Below are 22,102 nucleotides of genomic sequence, written 5' to 3' on the forward strand. Positions count from 1 at the left end.
TCAGCTGGTTCCAGGCAGATCCTTTGGCTTAGGTGCCTCCTTCTTGGTATCCGAGTTCCAGCAATGTCTGGTGGTCCTTGGTAGTGCTTTCTGGCACGGGTACCTCCTGCTTAGTAACCGGGTTCCAGTACCGTCAGCTGGTCCTCGGTAGTTCCATTGGCTCTTGTACATTCGGGTAGCCATCCGGGTTCTAGTACCGTCAGCTAGTTCTTGCCAGTTCCTCAGCCTCCTTGTACCATCTGCTACATTTCCAAGTTCAATTTTTTTTAAATGGTTTTTGCTAATCACTCTGAATCTCCCCGACAACGACCCTAAAGACAACGACCCTGAAGATCACCTTGAAGAAGATGACAACCCCAGAGATGATGACCCTGGAGACGATGACCCTGGAGTCGATGACCCTGAAGACCACCCCGAAGAAGACAATGACCCCTGAGATGACGACCCTGAAGACGACGACCGTGAAGACCACCCCAAAGAAGACCAAGAAGCAGAAGAACAAGAAGCTGAAGAACAAAAATCAGAAGAACATTAAGCATAAGACTAAAAATCAGAGCAAAATATATTATCTAAATTATAAGCAGAAGAAGACTAAGCAGTGTATGGGGGTGAGTCCGTTCCTCCTCGTTCTGCCCCTGGAAAAAACCTGCTGCTGCAGGTCAAACTGAACGCAGACAAATCCTGTTGTAAATCTTTTGTGACAGGCAGAACGGAAGGTGTAATCTTCAAACTTTTATAAATAACAACTACAGGAATGCCTGTCACAAATAAGAATATGATGAAGAATATGAAGAAGATGAAGAAGTAGAATATGAAGAAGAAGAATAGTTGAATATAAAGAATATGAAGAATGTAAAAAAAAGAATAATAGGAAAAAGGTGAAGAAGAAGAAGGTGAATAAGGTGAAGAAGAAGTTCATGAAAAAGATGCTGCTGCTGAGCATGATGAAGAAGAAAGTATGGGAGAAGTAAAAAAGAAGGTGAAGAGCATGGAAGTAGTGAAACATAAATATCTGACAAAATATAAAAAATCTTAACATAGTCAATTTCTTTGTAACTCTGAACGTCTGAAAAAAAAATTAATTCCTGCTATTCCATTTGATTGGGCTAAACCTCTATGCCTTTAATGTCTCCTCTACCTCCCCCAATACATCCTACATTATTCTTAGTTGTTTTCCTTCATGTAGAATTAACCTACAAGGAAAGAAAGGGTTTATTTTAATTCTGATATTTTTGTCCGATTGACTTGCATTGGTATCGGGTATCGGTATCAGCGATAACCGATATTTTTTGGATATCGGCCTATCCAATCCGATACCGATATTTCCGAATATCGGAAGGTATCGCTCAACACTACTCGAGAGTTCAGTAGTGGTAATTCCAGCTCCAATGGCATAAAGTGTCCAACCAGATGCTAGAGAGAAACTGTGAATGGACACATTAAATCAGTTATTAAATCAATTAATCTTGCCTGCTTTGATGAATTTCTGAGTACAGAACACCGTAAAAAACTAGTGTTGAGCATTCCGATACCGCAAGTATCGGGTATCGGCCGATACTTGCGGTATCGGAATTCCGATACTGAGTTCCGATACTTTTGTGGTATCGGGAATCGGTATCGGAACCACATTAATGTGTAAAATAAAGAATTAAAATAAAAAATATTGATATACTCACCTGTCCGGAGGCCCCTGCACCTAACCGCTGTTAACCGGCAGCTTCCGTTGCTTAAAATGAGCACGTTTAGGGCCTTCCATGACGTCACGGCTTCTGATTGGTCGCGTGCCGCTCATGTGACCGCCACGCGACCAATCACAAGCCGCGATGTCATTCTCAGGCCCTAAACTCCTCATTCTAGGAATTTAGGACCTGAGAATGACGTCATGGCTTGTGATTGGTCGCGTGGCGGTCACATGAGCGGCACGCGACCAATCAGAAGCCGTGACGTCATGGAAGGCCCTAAACGCGCTCATTTTAAGCAACGGAAGCTGCCGGTTAACAGCGGTTAGGTGCAGGGGCCTCCGGAGAGGTGAGTGTATCAATATTTTTTTATTTTAATTCTTTATTTTACACATTAATATGGATCCCAGGGCCTGAAGGAGAGTTTCCTCTCCTTCAGACCCTGGGAACCATCAGGATACCTTCCGATACTTGGTGTCCCATTGACTTGTATTGGTATCGGGTATCGGTATCGGCGATATCCGATACTTTTCGGGTATCGGCCGATACTATCCGATACCGATACTTTCAAGTATCGGACGGCTTAGAATTTATAAGGCAATAATCCCTGAATAGTTGCCTATCATATCCTATTCTTATTGGCACACCTCATTGTATACGAATTGCAAGGCCTGCCCTGCCCCAAAGTTACACACATCCCAATAAGCCTTTGAGCCCACGTACTGGATGGCCACAGGAAAAGCAAGTTCACATTATTCATTTGGCACTGCAATACTGTTAGCCTATGCATTGAATGCAAGGCCTGCTGTGCACCAAAGTTACATGCACCCCAATAAGCCTTTGAACCCAAGTACTGGATGGGCACATGAAACAACATTTCCCATTATTATTTTTTTACTACCATAAATTTTGCCCATGAAGTGAATTTAAGGCCTGGCCAAAATATGCATGCACCGAAATCCACCTTGGAAGAAATGTGGAGGATGGCCTCATAAAATTTTTTTAAAAAAAACAAAGGGATTCTATACTTGGAATGGCCATACACCAAGTGTATGGGCTGACAAACATTCCCCCCTGGGGGGTACACATCAACATAGTGTGTAAACTTTTTTTTACAGGCATTATAAACACCCTGGAAAACAGTAACATGGTTTCCTACATTTTCTGCTGGAAGGTGCAAGTTTTTAGCAAAAATATGGCAGATGAGCCGATGATGAAGTGATCAGGAAAAGTGTACAGGATTAATAACAGCAATGGCTAAGGGAGGTATGAGATCCAGGATACAGCCTACAATGATTAGTTATTTCTTCGCTCACCACCAATTACCAGAATGTGTTTCATGCCTGTCAGAAGATCAGTGTAACAGATGCGTGTCTGAAGCTTTGCATAAAAGATGCCCGTAAGAAATATGTTGCCAAAGACGCACGTGTCCGTATAAAGGGCAAAGTGCAACATGGTCGTGAGATGCTGAATTATACAAAGCAGATAAAAGTTGGAGGAAAACCAAACAATCTGATGGACGCTCGTGAAAAACTAAGTTTAACGAGGAGTGCACTGGCCGTAACTCTCAACACACCCGTGGCACAAGGTTCTTCATCTTCACCTTGTTAAAGGAATGCCAATAAAAGTAGTTTACCACAAACCTGGGAAACAACTGATTTCCTCTTTACAAGATATGGGCGATTATATGGTATTGAAGACAACTTGGAACTTTACCAAAACCCCAGCAAGAAGATGAAGATCACAGCTGCAAACAATCTGCAAAAAAGGCCATGATTGTCTGGAATTTCATTTCCTCTTGGGCAAACTTTACCTCTTGCAAAAGTGTTACAGAATGATGCATAAACAGCATCCATGTCTACTAAGCACGACACTTTGCCAATCAGCACCTTTATTGCACACAAAGCCTCTAATCAACGTGCCACGGAAACTTGTCACAAAGGAGGCCAGTTCATCATTAGGGCCCACTCATAAAGAGTATGTCTTTAGCTCTTTAGAAGGCACAAAAATGACCATTAATAATTTGCATCCAAGAGTCACAGAGGAAGATATTGTGGACCTTATCTGTGTATGTGATGCCTTGAAGCGCACCTGCTTTTTGAGTTCCGGAGTTGCAGAGGTTGTGTTTGTAAGAAAGGAAGATGCAGTTGGTGCCTACAAAAAATACAACAGATACCTAGATGGACAACCATTAAAATGCAATCTTCCTTTGAATGGTAGTGTATGGTAGTGTAATAACATCAGACTAGCCCATACTTCTAAGATTAAGTGACACCACATCAAAGAACGAAGGTTAATGTCGAAGAAAAACAAACTCCTCCTCCAGTCTTGCTTAAAATACTCCAGCTTAAGTTGATCCTGATACTATCTTAAAAGCACTCATTAAATCCTCAGGGTCTTCAGCAATTATCCAACCACCTGCATTTAAGATTAAGCTCTGATGACACCAACACAACTTGGAGACTGTAATAACAGAGATTCACAATTCACATATGGGCCCAGAGACTCTTTAAAAAATATATATTTTTTTGCTTTTTGTTTAACACTGGTGATGAACACCAGCAGGTAGTTGATGTTTGAAGAAGTCTGGCATCTGACATTGGACAATTCTTCCTGTTCACAGCATTGTAGTACAGTTCACCATTGTTGTGGGGCACTTGCATTATTGCATCAAGAATTTCTGTTTTCCCCTTGGTCTAGTATTGTGATACAGCACAATTACGGTTCTACTGTTCTGTCAAGGGAGCCTAAATAAAGGTTGAATTATTTGTTATAAATGTCTTCAATAATAAGTATTACAGTGTTGAAGCTGAAGAACCTGCAGTGGATAATTTCAGTGTTGAAGCTGAAGAGCCTGCAGTGGAGAATTGCAGTGTTGAGGCTGAAGAACCTGCAGTGGAAAATTGCAATATTGAAGCTGAGGAACTTGCAGGGAATTGCATTGTTGAGGTTGAAGAACCTGCAGTGGAGAATTGCAGTTTTGAGGTCGAAGAACCTGCAGTGGAGAATTTCAATGTTGAAGGGATTGGGACATGTTATTGCCCTATCTTATGTTCGCTATCCACGATGTTCCACAGGCGTCCACAGGTTTTTCCCCTTTGAGCTGTTATATAGCAGGCATCCTAGGGGACTGTTGGATATAGCAAAGGAGATGTGGGAACAGGAGCCGACTCCTCACAAAGTTTAATTTAGCACGTTGCAAGCATGCAGGACTGGATTGTGACAGTACAGTCCATAGTAAAAGATCATCTAATGGATGCCCTGGCTGCGCAGAGCCGCACATATAATAAAAGAGCCATGGTCAGGATTTTTAAAGAAGGGGACCGGGTGTTGGTACTGGTGCCCACCCCAGAGAGTAAGCTCACGGCCAAGTGGCAGGGGCCTTATGAGATATGAGAGAAGGTAGGAGAAGGGATTTATAGGGTGTACCAAGCCGGAAACCTGAACAACTTTACCATGTCATGTTAAAGCCTGGAAGAACCGAGAATGTTTGGTCATGGAGGCGTCTCCAGTCTTACCACCAGGGAACCTGTTATGATCTGGTGGCCTAGGAGCAGCATGAGACGTGCTCTGGAGAAGGTGGTACCTATACTGACCACAGACCCTGAACTTAACACCGCAACTAGAAGTAACCGTGGGATGTACCTAACACGGCCTAGACATCTCGACACAGCCGGAGGACTAAATACCCCTAAACATAGAAACGGGAAAACTATCTTGCCTCTGAGAAAATCCCCAAAGGATAGACAGCCCCCCACAAATATTGACTGTGACAGGGGAGAGAAATTACATACGCAGACTGAAAACAGAATTTAGCAAAGGAGGCCACGCTAGCTAAATAGAAAGGACAGGACAGAGTACTGTGCGGTCAGTATTAAAATACTAGAAAATATCCACCACAGAGAATACAAAATCTCCACACCTAACTAAAGGCATGGAGGGTAAATCTGCATCTCCAGAGCTTCCAGCTTGGCTGAATAAATCCTTACACAGACAAAGCTGGACAAGAAAAAAAAAACATAGAAATGCACTGAGCTATAAGGTCCACAGCATGTGGACTGCAAAAACAAAGCCAGGACTTATCTTTGATGAATTGGACAGCATAGCAGGAGGAACCAGGCAGAGATGTGAATCCTACAAAAAACAATGGACAACTGGCACTGACTAGAGAATCAAGCGAGACTAAATAGCCCAGAAAGGCTTGCACTCAGCGGACGCACCTGATGACATGCTTAGATCCAAAGACAGCACTACCACTTACAACCACCGGAGGGAGCCCAAGAGCAGAATTCACAACAGGAACCCACTTGCATCAGCCAGGGGTCAGGTTAGAATTAATGATGCACTCAAAGAGCAGCGATGGGAGGCTCGGGCACTGGTACAAGACAATACGGACATATTATCAGAGCTGCCAGGGCAGATCTCGCTGATCCAGCATGACATAGTCACCGAGCCCAGGGTAAGGGAACAGATGAAACCATACCGGGTGCCAGAAGCTTGGAGGCAAGCAATCGCATCTGAAGTAAAATAAATGCTCCAGTTAGGAGTCATTGAGCAATCACAGAGTGAGTGGGCTCACCCCATTGTGCAGATTTGAAAGTCAGACAGGTCTTTACATTTTTGTAATGATGAGGAAATTGAATGAGGTATCTAAGTTTGAGCTCTATGCAATGCCCCAGGTGGACGAGCTAATTGAGACACTGGGGGAGGCCCAGTACTTCACCACGCTCGATCTCACCAAAGGTTACTGGCAGGTTGCGTTAATGGCATTGGTAAAAGAAAAGACCACGTTTATCACACCAAGGGGTTGCTATCAGTATGTTGTCTTGCCTTTTGGGTTATATGGGGCTCTGGCCACATTCCAGAGGCTGATGGACATTGTGTTAGAGGGCCTCATCAGAAATACGCATCGGTCTATTTGGATGACATAGTAATCTTTAGTACCAACAGGGATATCCACCTGTCCCAGATACAAGCAGTGCTGGAGTCTCTCAGAATCACAGGGTTAACAGCAAACTCAAAGAAATGCTCAATATGACTCATGGAAGCCATGTACTTAGGTTATGTGATCGGCCACAGGGTTATCAAACCCCAAGTAAACATGATCAAAGCCATCCAAAACTGGCCCAAGTCATTGAGTACCAAGCAGGTAAGGGCATTCCTTGGCATCATTGAGTACTATAGCCAGTTTATACCCAGTATTGCAGGGAAATCGGCACCCCTAACTGACCTATTAAAAGGTAAGAAGTCAGTTATGGTCTGATGGAATCCTCAAGCGGAGGAAGCATTCCAGTCCTTGAAAGCAGCGTTGTATGGACAGCCAGTCCTCATTAGCCCCAACTTCACGAAAATCTTCATTGTACAAACCGATGCCTCAGAGGTAGGTCTAGGAGCGGTGCTGCTGCAAGAGGTGAACCGGGATGAACACCAAATCACCTACTTGAGCAGGAAACTAACCCCAGTGGAGAAGAAAAATTATAGCGTAGTGGAGGAGTGCTTGCCGATTAAGTGGGCCTTGGAGTCCCTACGCTACTATGTGCTCGGATGTCAGTTTTGGTTGATAACAGACCATTCTCTCCTTGTCTGGATTAGAAATGCAAAAGAGAGGAATGCTCGAGTCACCAGATGGTTCCTGACCCTACAAATCTTTAGGTTCTCAGTGGAACATCGGGCGAGGAAGTCACAGGGAAATATGGATGCCCTGTCACTGGCCCCCTGTATGGTGACAAATGTTCAATCCACAAGTTTGAACAGAGGAGGGTATGTGAGGCAGTGGCTGGAGTCATATGCAAGGATCGCTATGTGTCTCCCAAGATGTGCACACAAGAAAATTGAGGCCAGGGGAGTGCATTGCAATCATAGGCACAGCTATGATTGCAATGCAGAATAAAAGTGAATGTTAGCTTTGGGCAAGCTCTGGGCTTTTATTTTTGAATTGGATTCTTTGATAAAAATCCCTGCACCAGAGGGTTAGGTGTGTCAGTGTGGAGATTGAAGCAAGCAGAGCAGTTTACTCTGCAAAAGCTCAGCCTGTGTGAGGGAACATAGAGTCAAGCAGAGCGAACTCCTGGCACCCTGCAGCATTATCCACTGGTGCAGTCGTCCTCGGCAACCGGACGCATCTAAGGACTTTCTTGTTTCCCACCTGCGATCCGGAGGATACCATTGTGTTTTGTTTGTAAGTTAGGACATTAAAACTATGTTTTACTTTAAAATTTCTTGGGTCACTGCCTCAAAACTGCATAGCGGGAACACCGCTGCACTACAATACATAAGACAGTACAAAGTTTAATAAGATAAAATCAAAGAGCATTCAAGATCTTGAAGGCCGACTGTAGAGTTCCAGGTTAGTGGGTGCTCTTGTCCACTGGCCCGGATGTATTACAAAGACTGCATGGAGCAGGGCTCATACCACTGAATGCACGCTCTCTCCCTGTAGGCAGAACATTACTCAGACACCACTGGATGAAGGTAAAATAGTGTGGTAATAATGTATTGAATCATCAACACACAATAGCATAAAGAACTGTTCCAACAAATATCTAAGTTGGTGCAAATTAAGAGTTTCACCCTTCTGCTGACTCGCCAGGATTAGAGCTGCTTCCATTGCTGCATACCTCCACTAGTGGCTCCCCGATTTTGGTGGGCCCCCACAGCAAGGAGGTAACGAAAAGCTAAGGAAGCTGAGAGCAGTGAGGTTTATGGCCAGGTGATCAGATTGTACCAACCTGGATTCTTTAAGGTGTCTATGGGTTTTCAGTGATGGTCAATGAAGCAGTATTGTGTTCTTCCAGCTGGGGCCGTAGTCCCCTATACCAAGATTTTGAAGAGACCAGAATTTTTTTTTTTACCTGGACCAGAAAAAAAGTCTCTTTATATAGTTCACAACTGCCCTTCAACCAGCATCCAGAGATCAGAGAGATGTCATACCTCCCAACTTTCGAGGAAGGGAAAGAGGGAAAAAGTTAGCGGCGCCCGCAGCGTGCCGCGGCAAATTTTAGACCACACCTCTGACTACACCCATTTCACAACTAGTCACACCCCAACCACACCCATTTAGCACTTCTGATCACAATGTTTCATAAACAATAATTATAAACAAAAAAATATGGCCACACAGTGCTCCATACTGTATAATGGCCCCACATGATGCTTCATACTGTAAAATGGCCCCAAATGATGCTGCGTACAGTGTACTGGCCCTATGTGATGCTCCATACTGTATAATGGCTCCACATGATGCTCCATGCTGTATAATGGCCAAATTATGCTCCATACTGTATAATGGCCCAACATGATGCTGTGTACAGAATACTTGCCCCACATGATGGTCCATACAGTATAATGGCCCCACATGATGCTTTGCACAGTATAATGGCCCCACATGATGCTGGGTACAGTATAATGGCCACACATAATGCTGGGTACAGTATAATGGCCCCACACGATGCTCCATACAGCGTAATGGCCCCACACAATGCTGGATACAGTATAATGGCCACACATGGTTACCCCACCCCCATCATTGCCTTCTCCATCACTACACACACACACACCTTTCACCTCGCACCCTTGCAGCAGCCGGCAGCTTCCACTCCCACGGCGCTGAATGGTGTCATCCAGCTGCGCCGCTGACTGCTGACGTCGCTGCAGCTATGATACGCCACTGATAAAGACCTCTCCGTGCCTCCTGTGCCAGTCAGTGTCAGAGCGAGGAGCAATATCTGCTCCGATCTGACACAGCCAGCGTCCGCTCCGTACACTTCGTACACATGCGACTCCGCTCCATACACCTGGTACACACACGACTCCGCTCCATACACCTTGCACATGCGGCTCCTCTCCATACACCTCATACACACACGGCTCCGCTCCGTACATCTCGTACACACACGGCTCCGCTCCGTACACCTCATACACACACGGCTCCTCTCTGTACACCTCGTACACACACGGCTCTGCTCCATACACCTCATACACACATGACTGTGCTCCATACACCTTGCACATGCGGCTCCGCTCCGTACACCTCATACACACATGGCTCCTCTCCATACATCTCGTACACACATGGATCTGCTCCGTACACCTCATACATACACGGCTCCTCTCCATACATCTCGTACAGACACGGCACGACTCCGTACACCTCGTACACACACGGCTCCACTGTTATGACCCCAGTGGACAGGGTCTCAGAGGAACGTGTAAGTCTGCAAGATACAAAAATCCAGCTCATAGGGCTGTGGTAACTGGGTTGACCAAATAGCTACTCCTAACGCCAACACTAGAAGTAGCCGGGGATCATGCCTATGGTGATCGCTAGATGACTCGCGCCAGCCGAGAGGAAATGACAAACACAGAAATGAACCAGGTTCAGCAAAGAGAGGCCAGCTTACTAATAGCAGAATATAGCAAGATAACTTATCTGGTCAACAAAAACCCTATAAAAATCCACGCTGGAGATTCAAGAACCCCCGAACCGTCTAACGGTCCGGGGGGAGAACACCAGCCCCCTAGAGCTTCCAGCAAAGGTCAGGATACAGATAGGAACAAGCTGGACAAAAATACCAAACAAAACAAAAGCAAAAAGCAAAGAAGCAGACTTAGCTTGAAAAACAGGAACCAGGATCAGAGGACAAGAGCACAACAGATTAGCTCTGATTTCAACGATGCCAGGCATTGAACTGAAGGTCCAGGGAGCTTATATAGCAACGCCCCTGAACTAACGGCCCAGGTGAGGATATAGGAAAAGACAGACGCTCCAGAGTCAAATCACTAATGACCACTAGAGGGAGCAAAAAGCAAAATCACAACAGTACCCCCCCCTTAGTGAGGGGTCACCGAACCCTCACCACGACCACCAGGGCGATCAGGATGAGCGGCATGAAAGGCACGAACTAAATCGGCCGCATGAACATCAGAGGCGACCACCCAGGAATTATCTTCCTGACCATAGCCCTTCCACTTGACCAGGTACTGAAGCCTCCGCCTGGAGAGACAAGAATCCAAGATCTTCTCCACCACGTACTCCAACTCGCCCTCAACCAACACCGGAGCAGGAGGCTCAGCAGAAGGAACCACAGGCACAACGTACCGCCGCAACAAGGACCTATGAAACACGTTGTGGATAGCAAACGACACAGGTAGATCCAGGCGAAAGGATACAGGATTAAGAATTTCCAATATCTTGTAAGGACCAATAAAACGAGGTTTAAATTTGGGAGAGGAAACCTTCATAGGAACAAAGCGGGAAGAAAGCCACACCAAATCCCCAACACGTAGTCGGGGACCCACACCGCGGCGGCGGTTGGCAAAGCGCTGAGCCCTCTCCTGTGACAACTTCAAGTTGTCCACCACAAGATTCCAGATCCGCTGCAACCTATCCACCACAGAATGCACCCCAGGGCAGTCAGAAGGTTCCACATGACCCGAAGAAAAACGAGGGTGGAAACCAGAGTTGCAGAAAAACGGCGAAACCAAGGTGGCGGAACTAGCCCGATTATTAAGGGCAAACTCAGCTAACGGCAAGAAGGTCACCCAATCGTCCTGATCAGCAGAGACAAAACACCTCAAATAAGCCTCCAAAGTCTGATTAGTTCGCTCCGTCTGTCCATTAGTCTGAGGATGGAAAGCAGACGAAAACGACAAGTCAATGCCCATCCTACTACAAAAGGATCGCCAGAATCTGGAAACGAACTGGGATCCTCTGTCTGACACAATATTCTCAGGGATGCCGTGCAAACGAACCACGTTCTGGAAAAACACAGGAACCAGATCGGAAGAGGAAGGCAGTTTAGGCAAAGGAACCAAATGGACCATCTTGGAGAAGCGATCACATATCACCCAGATAACAGACATGCCCTGAGACACCGGAAGATCAGAAATGAAATCCATGGAGATATGTGTCCAAGGTCTCTTAGGGACAGGCAAGGGCAAGAGCAACCCGCTGGCACGAGAACAGCAAGGCTTAGCTCGAGCACAAGTCCCACAGGACTGTACAAATGACCGCACATCCCTAGACAAGGAAGGCCACTAAAAGGATCTGGCCACCAGATCTCTGGTGCCAAAAATTCCTGGGTGACCTGCCAACACCGAGGAATGAACCTCGGAAATGACTCTGCTGGTCCACTTATCAGGCACAAACAGTCTGTCAGGTGGACAAGAATCAGGCCTATCAGCCTGAAATCTCTGCAACACACGTCGCAGATCAGGAGAAATAGCTGACAAGATAATACCATGCTTAAGAATACCAACAGGTTCAGCGACTCCAGGAGCATCAGGCACAAAGCTCCTGGAAAGAGCATCGGCCTTCACATTCTTTGAACCTGGTAAATACGAGACAACAAAGTCAAAACGGGAGAAAAACAATGACCAGCGGGCCTGTCTAGGATTCAGGCGTTTAGCAGACTCGAGATACATCAGATTTTTGTGATCAGTCAAGACCACCACACGATGCTTAGCACCCTCGAGCCAATGACGCCACTCCTCAAATGCCCATTTCATGGCCAACAACTCCCGATTGCCCACATCATAATTTCGCTCCGCAGGCGAAAACTTCCTAGAGAAAAAGGCGCAAGGTCTCATAACAGAGCAACCAGGGTCTCTCTGCGACAAAATGGCCCCTGCTCCAATCTCTGAAGCATCCACCTCAACTTGAAAGGGAAGCGAGACATCAGGCTGGCACAAAACAGGCGCCGAAGTAAACCGACGTTTCAACTCCTGGAAAGCCTCCACGGCAGCAGGAGCCCAATTAACCACATCGGAGCCCTTCTTGGTCATATCCGTCAAAGGTTTCACAATGCTAGAAAAGTTAGCGATAAAACGACGGTAGAAGTTAGCGAAACCCAAGAACTTCTGAATACTCTTAACTGACGAGGGCTGAGTCCAATCAAGAATAGCTCGGACCTTGACTGGGTCCATCTCCACAGCAGAAGGGGAAAAAATGAACCCCAAAAAGGGAACCTTCTGTACACCAAAAAGACACTTTGAGCCCTTGACAAACAAAGAATTTTCACGCAAAATTTTAAAGACCATCCTGACCTGCTCCACATGCGAGTCCCAATTATCAGAAAAAACCAGAATATCATCCAGATAAACGATCAGAAATTTATCCAGATAGTTCCGGAAAATGTCATGCATAAAGGACTGAAAAACTGAAGGGGCATTAGAGAGCCCAAAAGGCATCACCAAGTACTCAAAATGACCTTCGGGCGTATTGAATGCGGTTTTCCATTCATCCCCTTGCTTAATGCGCACAAGGTTGTACGCACCACGAAGGTCTATCTTGGTAAACCACTTGGCACCTTTAATCCGGGCAAACAAGTCAGACAACAGCGGCAAAGGATACTGAAATTTGACAGTGATCTTATTTAAAAGCCGATAGTCAATACAAGGCCTCAAAGATCCGTCCTTTTTAGCCACAAAAAAGAATCCCGCACCAAGAGGGGAAGAAGACGGACGGATGTGTCCTTTCTCCAGAGACTCCTTGATATATGAACGCATAGCGGTATGTTCAGGTATCGACAGATTAGTCTTCCCTTAGGAAATTTACTGCCTGGAATCAAATCTATTGCACAGTCACATTCCCTATGAGGAGGCAATGCACTGGACCTGGACTCGCTAAAGACATCCTGATAATCAGACAAGTACTCCGGAACTTCCGAAGGCGTAGAAGAAGCAATAGACACAGGCAGGGAATCCTCATGAATACCACGACAGCCCCAACTAGACACTGACATAGCCTTCCAGTCAAGGACTGGATTATGGGTCTGTAACCATGGCAGCCCCAAAACAACCAAATCATGCATTTTATGTAGAACGAGAAAACGTATCACCTCGCGGTGTTCAGGAGTCATGCACATGGTAACCTGTGTCCAATACTGCGGCTTATTTTCTGCCAATGGCGTAGCATCAATACCCCTAAGAGGGATAGGATTTTCTAATGGTTCAAGAATAAAACCACAGCGCTTAGCAAATGAGAGATCCATAAGACTCAGGGCAGCACCTGAATCTACAAACGCCATGACAGGATAAGATGACAGTGAGCAAATCAAAGTTACAGACAGAATAAACTTAGGATGCAAATTACCAACGGTGACTGGACTAACAACCTTAGATATACGTTTAGAGCATGCTGAGATAACATGTGTAGAATCACCACAGTAGTAGCACAAGCCATTCCGGCGTCTATGAATTTTCCTCTCATTTCTAGTCAGGATTCTATCACATTGCATCAAATCAGGTGTCCGTTCAGACAACACCATGAGGGAATTTGCGGTTTTTCTATCACATTGCATCACATCAGGTGTCTGTTCAGACAACAACATGAGGGAATTTGCGGTTTTGCGCTCCCGCAACCGCCGGTCAATTTGAATAGCCAGGGACATGGTATCATTCAGACCTGTGGGAATGGGAAAACCCACCATAACATTCTTAATGGCCTCAGAAAGGCCATTTCTAAAATTAGCGGCCAGTGCACACTCGTTCCAATGTGTCAGCACGGACCATTTCCGAAATTTTTGGCAATACACCTCAGCCTCGTCCTGGCCCTGAGACATAGCCAGCAAGGCTTTCTCTGCCTGAATCTCAAGATTGGGTTCCTCATAAAGTAAACCGAGCGCCAGAAAAAACGCATCAATATCAGCCAATGCCGGATCTCCTGGCGCCAACGAAAAAGCCCAATCCTGAGGGTCACCCCGTAAGAATGAAATAACAATTTTTACTTGTTGAGCAGAGTCTCCAGACGAACAAGGTTTCAGGGACAAAAATAATTTACAATTATTCCTGAAATTCCTAAACTTAAATCGGTCTCCTGAAAACAGTTCAGGAATCGGAATCTTGGGTTCAGACCTAGGATTTCTGGTAACATAATCTTGTATACCCTGCACACGAGCGGCAAGCTGGTCCACACTTGTAATCAAGGTCTGGACATTCATGTCTGCAGCAAGCTTAAGCCACTCTGAGGTAAAGGGGAAAAGAAAAAAAAAAATGAGAGAGGGAAAAAAAAAAAAAAAAATTTTCTTTCTTATAATCCCACTTCTGCAATGCATTAAACATTTAATACTGGCCTGGCATACTGTTATGACCCCAGTGGACAGGGTCTCAGAGGAACGTGTAAGTCTGCAAGATACAAAAATCCAGCTCATAGGGCTGTGGTAACTGGGTTGACCAAATAGCTACTCCTAACGCCAACACTAGAAGTAGCCGGGGATCATGCCTACGGTGATCGCTAGATGACTCGCGCCAGCCGGAGAATCTAACTACCCCTAGGAGAAGAAAACAAAGACCTCTCTTGCCTCCAGAGAAAGGGACCCCAAAGCAAGAAACAAGCCCCCCACAAATAATAACGGTGAGGTAAGAGGAAATGACAAACACAGAAATGAACCAGGTTCAGCAAAGAGAGGCCAGCTTACTAATAGCAGAATATAGCAAGATAACTTATCTGGTCAACAAAAACCCTATAAAAATCCACGCTGGAGATTCAAGAACCCCCGAACCGTCTAACGGTCCGGGGGGAGAACACCAGCCCCCTAGAGCTTCCAGCAAAGGTCAGGATACAGATAGGAACAAGCTGGACAAAATACCAAACAAAACAAAAGCAAAAAGCAAAGAAGCAGACTTAGCTTGAAAAACAGGAACCAGGATCAGAGGACAAGAGCACAACAGATTAGCTCTGATTTCAACGATGCCAGGCATTGAACTGAAGGTCCAGGGAGCTTATATAGCAACGCCCCTGAACTAACGGCCCAGGTGAGGATATAGGAAAAGACAGACGCTCCAGAGTCAAATCACTAATGACCACTAGAGGGAGCAAAAAGCAAAATCACAACATCCACTCCACACACATTGCACACGCTGCTCCGCTCCACCCACCTTGTACACACGTGGCTCTGCTCTGTACACCTCTTACACACATGGCTCCGTTCCGTACACCACATAAACAAATCACTCTGCTCCATACACCTTTTACACTCTGCTCCGATCCGCACACCTCTTACACACATGGCTCCGCTCTGTACACGTCTTATACACAAGGCTCCACTCCATACACCTTTCACATGCTGCTCCGCTCTGTACACCTCGTACACACGCGGCTGTGCTCCGTACACCTCGTACACACACGGCAATGCTACATCCAGACTGTAAACACCTCCTGACCTCACACATACGTTTACCCTCGTCCAGCGCCATGACAACCAGCAGAGTCCGGTACATGAAGGTCCTTCCGATCATGTGACCCCCTGACTCCTCCCATCCTGTGACTTCATCACAGGACCTGTGCCCACAGAGCAGGCAATATGTTGTGTGCTGCTGTGCAGGTGCAGGGACTCAGGGAGCTGACCGGGTGATATTACACACCTCCCAACCAGTGCGGGACAACTAATGTCCCACCTGGGATCGCGGGGCTGACTGTCAAAATCGGGACTGTACCGCTGGATCCGGGATGGTTGGGAGGTGTGGAGATGTGAATGAGGCCAACCTGCATTGTTTGGTTATGTAATCTATTTGCATAGTTTTTACTGGGTCTAGAATGGACAATGTATGTAATCAACATATCAGCAAACATAATTGTTTAGCAAAGATAATAGAAAAGAAATTGCAGGAGATGATATAGTAGGCAAATTTTTGTCCTACAAGAAGAGTTAATATTTCAGACAACAGTTTATGATTCTGGCTCTATGCAATTTACGTCTGAGAACATATAAGAAAAAAGACACAAGAACTTATACAAATATAAAGTAGTTTATTAACTCAAATAAACAAAACATGACATAAAACTATTAAAAAGCAGGTTAACTGAAAGAATCAGATGGTGAGCCAAGAAATGTGGCACCACAACCTGACAGGTTTTGTTGTAATAGCAGCAAGCCAATTAATACATAGTACACAGGCAACAAATCAAAATATCACAGTCCCAGTGTAAACATATCCTACTAAGTAAGTACTAAAGTGCAAAGTGCATAGATTACCAACACAAGGAGAGCCCAAGCATGTTGCCCTACCTAGATGTACAATGCTAAACTGCAGAGTTAGAAAACATGATTTACCTGTATATTAGCGAGAGTGCCTCTTCTGTAACGCGCTTTTCGGCAGCATGCCTTACGTCTGGTATAATTAAGAAGAAATGCTGTGTCGTCACACCAACAATACAGAAATAGCATTTCAGGAGTATAATGAGATAATTGAAATCAAGATAATAAAATTAGCTAATGAAAAACTGTAGTCCCTCTCTCCATGCAGAGACATCAGCGTACTCACCATCGAGGCTCCCTTCCTGCTCCTTCTGGGTCTGCCACTGCCCAAAGTTAAGGCACTCCCAGCAGATCTCCAGGCACTGTGCTTAGAGCAAGTGCGCACACTTCCTCTTTCTTAAAAGGCCATGCACATTCCTCTAAAGTGTCACCAACAAATAGCTGGAGGTCTCTTACTATTTAAAGCACCTCCTCCAACATGGAGGAGCCTGTTTTTTGTTGTGAGTTTGTTCCTAACATGCTTGTCAGTTCCCAGGTCCCAGTACTTGCATTTCAGCCTGCTGCACCGGTGCTTCCTTCTACAGCAGCTGAGCCAGCTGCACCCACCAGTGCTTTCCTCAATGGAAGCCAAGTCATCAGCACCTGCCAGTGCTTTCCACAATGGCAGCCGAGCCAGCTTCCCTCACCAGTGGTCACATCAATGGCAGGTGAACCAGCTGCACCCACTAGTGCTCATCTCAACTGCAGCTGAGCCAGCTGCACCCGCCAGTGCTCTCCTTAATGGCAGCTGAGCCAGCTGCACTTGCCAGTACTACCCCTCAATGGCAGCCGAGTCACCTGCACCTGCCAGTTCTCACCACTCTGTCAGACCATCCTGTCTGCACCTGCAGTTCCTGTCATCTTCTCTGCCTGCCTGCATCTGTTGGACATTTCCCCGGGTCAACCCAGCTACCCGTTCCTAAGGGTCAGCTGCCATATACCCAAGGTTAGTCCTGGAGTAGCACCTGGATCACCTTCCTTGTCTCTCCACAGAGCATGGTACTGTTAGCTGCTGCATGTCCATGGTCAGATTGGGTGAGGCTCCTAGTCACGACCCTCCAGGTATTCCTTGGGATTTGGCTCAGTGTTTCCACCACCAAGCCTATTACAAAAACAAATCAGCAACATTAAAATAAATCCAACAACAAATTATAAATACATTAATGTCAAAAAGAAGAAAACTAATGGTATCAGCCCAGCCCCTTAAAAGATGAAAACAAGATAACTAGACAAAATAAGATTCTGAAATATTAATCAGGCACTTTTCATCCATTTCACCAATGAACTGACTTTTCAAGGGATCATTCATCATTCAAAATCAAAGTTCACCATCTGATGTAACTAGGATAGCACAAAAGCACATCTAATCAAATGAAATAATGAAAAATCACCCTGACCAGATGGCATTCATCTACGGATATTGAGGGAATTGAGGTAACATAGTTTTTAAGGTTGAAGGGAGACTTAAGTCTATCTAGTTCAACCCATATTCTAACCTAATATGCATTAACATGTTGATCCAGAGGAAGGCAAAAAAAAAACCATGTGGCAACAGTAAGCTCCACATTTGGGAAAAAAAATCCTTCCTGACTCCACATACGGAAATCAGACTAGTTCCCTGGATCAACGCCCTATCAAGGAATGTAGTTTATACAGTATAACCTGTAACATTATACTTTTCAAGAAAGGCATCCAGTCCCTTCTTAAATTTTAGTAATGAATCACTCATTACAATATCATACGGCAGAGAGTTCCATAGTCTCACTGCTCTTACAGTAAAGAATCTGTTAATATGCTTAAACCTTCTTTCCTCCAGACATAGAGGATGCCCCCTTGTCCCTGTCTCAGGTCTATTAGTACAAAGATCATCAGAAAGGTCTTTGTACTGTCCCCTCATATATTTATACATTGTAATAAGTTCACCCCTTAGCCTTCGTTTTTCCAAACTAAATAACCCCAAGTGTAATAACCTATCTTGGTTTTGCAGACCCCCCCAGTCCCCTAATAACCTTGATCGCTCTTCTCTGCACCCGCTCCAGTTCAGCTATGTCTTTCTTATACACCGGAGACCAGAATTGTGCACAGTATTCTAAGTGTGGTCGCACTAGGGACTTGTATGGAGGTAAAATTATGTTCTCCTCATGAGCATCTAAACATCCCATTATTTAATTTGCCTTTGTAGCAGCTGCCTGACACTGGCCACTAAATGTGAGTTTGTCATCCACCCAGACACCCAGGTCTTTTTAAGTGACAGTTTTGCCCAATGTTTTACAATCAAGCACATAATTATGCATATTATTTCTTCTGCCCAAGTGCATGACCTTACATTTATCCCCATTAAAGCTCAATTGCAATTTATCAGCCCAAGCTTCTAGTTTACATAAATCCTCCTGTAATATAAAATTGTCCTCCTCTGCATTGATTACCCTGCAGAGTTTAGTGTCCTCTGCAAGTATTGAAATTCTACTCTGTATGCCCCCTACAAGGTCATTAATAAATATGTGAAAAAGAAGAGGGCCCAATACTGACCCCTGTGGTACCCCACTGCTAACCATGACCCAGTCCAAGTGTGTTCCATTAATAACCACCCTTGTTTCCTATCCCTGAGCCAGTTATTAACCCACTTACACATATTTTCCCCTATTTCCATTGTTCTCATTTTATGTATCAACATTTTGTGTGGCACCATCTCAAAAGCTTTTGAAAAGTCCATGTATACCATGTCCACGTCTCTTCATAGAAGCTTATCAGATTAGTTTGACAGGACCGGTCCCTAGTAAACCCATGCTGATATTGGGTCATGAGGTTATTCCTCTTCAGATACTCCAGCATAGCATCTCTTAGAATACCCTCCAGGATTTTACCCACAGTAGAGTTTAAGCTTACTGGCTTATAATTTCCAAGTTCAGCTTTTGTCCCCTTTTTGAATATTGGCACCACATTTGCTATACGCCAGTCCTTTGGGACAAGTAAGTATACTTGCCCACAATCAGGAATTTCTGCAATATTGATGCTGCATATTTATGTAGTGTAAAAAATGCAGCAGCCAGATGTTACAGCATAGTGGATGGGATTTCTAGAAATTCCATATCCACTATACGTGTACGTGTACCTGTGGAACACCTGCGGAAACTGACATGCGGTGAGGGTTTACGAGTCGCAGCATGTCAATTTCAATTGTAGTGAATTTACATGCGGGATTAAAAAGAAGCATTTTGGATGCCGTCCAAAGCACTGCTACTTCTTGGTCGTGGACACTAAGGGTATGTGTCCACGTTCAGGATTGCATCAGGATTTGGTCAGGATTTTCCATCAGTATTTGTAAGCCAAAACCAGGAGTGGGTGATAAATGCAGAAGTGGTACATATGTTTCTATTATACTTTTCCTCTAATTGTTCCACTCCTGGTTTTGGCTTACAAATACTGATGGAAAATCCTGACCAAATCCTGATGCAATCCTGAACGTGGACACATACCCTTACCCTAATTGACAGACTAATGCATCTCATCTTCTTAAACTCTCTTGTGACAAGGTTGGTGCAAAAGGATTGGAGAATGGCTGACATGGTACCCAATATTTAAAAAAGATAAGAAGGTGAATTAAGGTAACTGGCTTTATTGTGTTACGTTAACTTTAGTTCCCACAATATGTCTCTTGTGTATAGTTTTGAAGAGTTTTAGAAGAATTTTTTTTCCTGAAGCATTTTTTGCAGCCTTTTCATTTCACAGTGGCTAAATTGGATTGAAATCCATTTGGATACCTCTGACAGAAGAGACTTGCACTTATTTTTCAGGAGGCATTTTTCAAAACATCCTCAGGGGAAAAAAATGCTTAAACACTTCTAGTGTAAATAGCACATTAGATACTCCCATAGAAATCAATAGAGTTTTTAAAAAGTGACTTTTTTGAGGATTTGCTCCAAAAGCTTCTCCAGAATCTCAGGGTAAACATAGCCTTAAACAAGTGTATTAGTTTGCAACAGATCTCAAACCCTATATTTAATTGTAAGATGGTTACTTTAGCTGCACTTTTTGTTGGATCATTCAAGAATATAATGCGTATATGAACAGTTCGTCATTGTTGTGGAAAAATTTAAGAGCATTTATAAAATTAATTATAATCTCTAAGGAACATTGGTAAATTACTGATTATTCAACTTAATCAAAGTAGTTGACAGGATTTCGCAAATGCCGGTGACACAATTTTTTTTAAAGTTCAGTCATCTCTAACATTGGTATAATGCGTGGTGATTAAACTTATATTCTAAATGACATCTATGACATTGATATATTATTGCACGGAATTACCCTTTAAAGGTCTTATAATGATTCACACAGTATATGAGCAAACCATTGTGCTTCAAATGCATGTACAGTAAAACAGAAGAAAACACACCTACAGAACTTACATATTTTATCATTATCCATTGAAGGTAAGTTAATGCATATCTTCCCTTCTGTATTCTCAAGTACGTTTATTAACCTCTTAAACAGATATTCCCATCTAAGGATATGCTATAAATACCGTATCTGATACATGCTTCTTTGATCCGCATTTATATGGACAGCAGAGACTTCCTTATGCATATCAAACACCCGCTGTGAAGAGTTGGGGGTTGGGGGGTTCCCTCCAATCCTTCCTATGAGAATCCTGAAGATTCAGCTAGGCACCCTTGCTTTTTGTAGGGTAAGACGTTAGACTTGATTTTATTTGTGGGTAAATATGAACTAAAATGTAATCTTGATGCATTTTGCAATATGACAAAATGTATACAAATTACAGTATATATATATATATATATATATATATATATATATATATATATACTAGCTATTGAACCCGTTCTATGCCCGGGTGGCGAGCATTTATATTGGTATATGGCCTCCATCCTGGTATGTGCTGCTCTCATCTTGCTCTCCCATCCTGTCATGTGCTGCTCCATCCTGCGCCCCCATCCTGTCATGTGCTGCTCCATCCTGCATCCCCATCCTGTCATGTGCTGCTTCATCCTGCATCCCCATCCTGTCATGTGCTCCCATCCTGCGCCCCCATCCTGTCATGTGCTGCTCCATCCTGCATCCCAATCCTGTCATGTGTGTGCCCCCATTCTGTCATGTGCTGCTCCCATCCTGTGCCCCCATTCTGTCATGTGCTGCTCCCATCCTGTGCCCCCATTCTGTCATGTGCTGCTCCCATCCTGCGCCCCATCCTGTCATGTGCTCCCATCCTGCACCCCCATCCTGTCATGTGCTGCTCCCATCGTGCGCAATCATTCTGTCATGTGCTGCTCCCATCCTGTGCCCCCATTCTGCCATGTGCTGCTCCCATTCTGCGCCTCCATTCTATCATGTGCTGCTCCCATCCTGTGCCCCCATTCTGTTGTAATGTGCTGCACCCATTCTGCCTGT

At 44.6% G+C, this 22,102-nt stretch overlaps 1 pseudogene; it reads left to right on the plus strand.

The window, feature by feature from the left end:
- Positions 1–2,932: 2,932 nt before the first annotated feature.
- On the plus strand, positions 2,933–4,120 carry LOC143799276 (polymerase delta-interacting protein 3 pseudogene; annotated as a pseudogene).
- The last annotated feature ends 17,982 nt before the right edge of the window (positions 4,121–22,102 follow it).

Source organism: Ranitomeya variabilis, chromosome 1 (assembly GCF_051348905.1).
Source record: "Ranitomeya variabilis isolate aRanVar5 chromosome 1, aRanVar5.hap1, whole genome shotgun sequence".
Lineage (NCBI taxonomy): Eukaryota > Metazoa > Chordata > Amphibia > Anura > Dendrobatidae > Ranitomeya > Ranitomeya variabilis.